A 3944-nucleotide genomic window follows, 5' to 3' on the forward strand; every position below is an offset into this window, starting at 1 on the left:
GCGCCTTCGGCTCGCTCCAGTGCTTGTAGTCGTCGCTAGGTGGTCCACGAACATGGTTGTAATTTTTTATTATCCCTGTTGTTCTTTGTACTGTTATGATTGAAGATGAATAAATTGAAAGTTTCTCAAAAAAAAACTCTTCTCTTCTTAATGCAATCGTGAGAACTCCCCGCCCTCTAACGAGGTCCCGTCCGACTTTGTGGGCAACTGTCAGATCCATCTAAGCAAGGACAAACACATGGATTCTGAACTCAAAAGATCAGCGTTCGCCATCTACTCCCTTCATTCCAAATTACTTGTCGCAAAGATGGATGTATCTAGATGTATTTTAGTTCTAGATACATTTATTTCCGCGACGAGTAACTTGAAACGAAGGGAGTACATCAGTGCCACCGACTGGCACATCCCTAGCCAAATCCCCATTGTCATGGTCACGACGGCGGCCCTCTCAACAAACCACCACCGTAGGGTGGTCGTCAAGGCACCAGCCATCTCCCGAACACTGTAGCATCGCGTCGTTAGGTCGGCGCGCGCGCGGGACGCGGGAGCGTGTGGAGTGTTCTCTTCAGTTCAGTTTGTCCTCGGGTGCACACGGCAGGTGTTCCACGCACGTAACTCGCCATCAACTCTCGGCCTACGCTGCTAAAGCTAGCTTGTTCCAAGTCTTTCTAGAGTTCCCAGTGAACTAGCTAGCTGTGTGGACTGTGGCGTACTACAGCACAGGTAGGTGAGATAAAATTGGTAGCACACCACCTATATGAGACCAGGAAACAAAAACGGTCTGATGAGCAGAGAGACGTACGTACGTAACGTACACTTTCGATGATTGGCACGGGGACAGGCCAGGCTGGACCGGTGCTCGACAATGACAAGACAAGAAGGGCACGGGAACAAGATAGAAGGGAGAGATCCCCTCGCCCAAGGCACACAACACGTCGGAAAGGCAGCAGCGATCTTCCTGTGTCCCCAGCATCTGCGCGCCAGCTTGGCCGCGGATCACACACCTCATCACTCGCACTCGCCAGTATACGACACTTCTCCTTAACACCATTACATAACAGCTCATTAAGGGACAGGAGGCTCTGGGGATCCCGGGCTTGTCTGTGGAGCGCTAATGGCGTGATCGATCCGGCCAAGCACCACGGTTACATTAACGGATACTGCTGGCGATCGTGCTAGCAGAGTATGAACAAACCCATCGCGGTGCTTAGTTAGCTAGGCGCCGAGGTTAGGTGCGTTCATGCCGGGCATGGCATATGCACCGTTGGCTAAAAGCGTCGCCACCGGCATGATCGATCTGCATACGTGTGAACTGTTAGAATAGGATACGTAGAGGTAGTCAGATATGTTTTAAACTTGTTCTGGTTCTATCTCTTCTTCTGTTCTTCTTCTCCAAGTCTGTCTCTCGTTGTAATCTGGAAGTCCTAGCGATATTCCAAGCATTGTAAGCCACGGCAACTCTTCTATAAATATACATGCGGCCCGAGCAAAGGGTTTAACGCTTCCTATTAAATTTTACATGGTATCAGAGCCTTTCCTCTCGTACGTCTAGTTTTCCCTGAGAGATCGATCTAGTTGATCGAGAGAGAAATCTGAAACCTATCCAGCGAGAGACATCGAGAGAAAACATGTCAGGCACCAATGCCAGCACCGCTGCCTCCACCATCGCCGCCACCAATACCGCCCTGATTGAATCCACCACGAGCGCCTTGTCCACCCAATCTGCACCATCCACCTATGCACCTTCTTCCACCTTCAGCAGCGTCTCCTCTCTCGGGTCTCCTCCATCTGAGAAGCTCACGAGGACGAACCTCCTCTGGAAGGCCATCGTGCTACCCCAAATAAAGGGAGCACAGATGGAACACTTCCTCGACGCCGCAAGCCTGGCGCCCCCTCCTACCATCACCGTCACCAAAGATGGGAAAGAGGAGCAAGTCTTCAACTACGCCCGGTCGATCTGGTACGCCCAGAAGCAACAGGTACAAGGATACCTTATGGGGTCTCTGTCACGTGAGATTCTTGCGCAGGTCGCTACTCTTCAGACGCCGGCCGAGGTGTGGAGTGCCATCCACGCCTCCTTTGCTGCCCAGACGCAAGCACAGATCGTCAACACCCGCATCGCCCTCGCCAATCTGCACAAAAGGAGCATGGGCATGCCTGAGTATCTGGCGAAGATCAAGGCCTTCGCCGATGAGATTGCCTACACCGACGATCCCCTCTCTGAAGGAGAGCTAACCTCCTATGTGCTCAAAGGGCTGGACATCGAGTATAACCCGGTGATCTCAGCCCTGGCTGCACGCATTGAGCCGGTGACTGTCCAAGAGCTCTATAATCAGTTGCTAAGTTTTGAAGCCCGTATGAATCTGCTACAAGGTAACAACATCCGCCAGTCTTCGGTTAATTCTATCTCACGTGGACGCGGCACTGGAAGTCGAGGCCGTGGTCACCAACAGGGGCGCGGACGCGGCAACAACAACAACAGCGGGCATGGGCGCGCCAACAACTCTGGCCCACGCTCCTCCGGCGCCTCCTACTCCAACACCAGGCCGCGCTGCCAGCTTTGCAAGAAACCAGGGCATGAGGTGAAAGATTGCTGGCACCGCTACGACGAAGATTATGTGCCTGAAGAGCGCCATGTAGCTGCAGCCATCAGGGAGCAAGAATAAGCTGGCGAAACCATCTGGTATGCTGATTCTGGAGCTACAGATCATGTCACTAGCGAATTGGAGAAGCTTGCAAACCGAGAGAGATATTATGGCAATGATCAGATAAATACCGCCGCAAGTGGAGGAGGTATGGACATATGTCACATTGGTCAATCTTCTATTAATTTTCCCTAATATTAAACGTGATCTTCTTCTAAAAGATGTTCTTCATGTCCCTCAAGCCAACAAAAATCTTGTTTCCATGTCCCATTTGTCCGCTGATAATAATATCTTTTTTGAAACTCATCCCAAGTATTTTTTTCATTAAGGATCGGGCAACGAGGGAGCTCCTCCATCACGCTAGATGCGTCGGTGGTCTATACCCTATCACATCAAGAGCTTTTAGCCGCAAGCGTCCTCGCCGAGTCTACTCCATCGTCAAGCCATCTTTAGAGAGGTGGCATCAAAGATTAGGTCATCCTTCATTTAAAATAGTTGATCAAGTAGTGAATAAAGGCAATCTTAAATTGTCTAGTCGTGAGAATAAAGAGTCTGTTTGTGATGCTTGCCAATGTGCCAAGAGTCACCAACTCCCCTATCCTAGATCAAATAGTATGTCTCATGCTCCATTGGAACTGATATTCAGTGATGTATGGGGTCATGCCAGAGATTCTTTTGGAAGAAAGAAATATTATGTTAGCTTCATTGATGATTATAGTAAGTTTACATGGATATACTTGCTTAAGTTCAAATCTAAAGTCTTCTCTGTCTTCCAAGAATTCCAAAAACTTGTTGAACGTCAATTTAACAAGAAAATCATTACAGTCCAGAGTGACTGGGGAGGAGAGTATGAGAAGCTCAACTCTTTCTTCAGAAGCATAGGCACTGAGCATCATGTTTCGTGTCCACATGCACACCAACAGAACGGTTCTGCTGAACGCAAACACCGTCATATCGTTGAAGTAGGGCTTTCTCTTCTTGCTCATGCATCTATGCCTCTAAAATATTGGGATGAAGCATTCATTGCTGCCACCTATCTCATTAATCGTTTGCCTACTAAAGTTATTGGGAACACAACTCCTTTAGAACGATTGTTTCATCAAAAGCCGGATTATAATTCTCTCAAAGTTTTTGGTTGTGCATGTTATCCTAATCTTCGTACATACAATCGCCACAAACTCGAGTTTCGCTCTACTCAATGCGTCTTTCTTGGCTATAGCAATCTTCATAAGGGATACAAGTGTCTAGAAGTTTCAACTGGACGCATCTACATCTCTAGGGATGTCATTTTTGATGAAA

General features: G+C 48.6%; 1 pseudogene; it reads left to right on the forward strand.

The window, feature by feature from the left end:
- Nucleotides 1-2213: 2213 nt before the first annotated feature.
- LOC119273858 lies at nucleotides 2214-2352 on the forward strand (annotated as a pseudogene).
- The last annotated feature ends 1592 nt before the right edge of the window (nucleotides 2353-3944 follow it).

This window comes from Triticum dicoccoides, chromosome 3A (assembly GCF_002162155.2).
Source record: "Triticum dicoccoides isolate Atlit2015 ecotype Zavitan chromosome 3A, WEW_v2.0, whole genome shotgun sequence".
Classification (NCBI taxonomy): Eukaryota; Viridiplantae; Streptophyta; class Magnoliopsida; order Poales; family Poaceae; genus Triticum; species Triticum dicoccoides.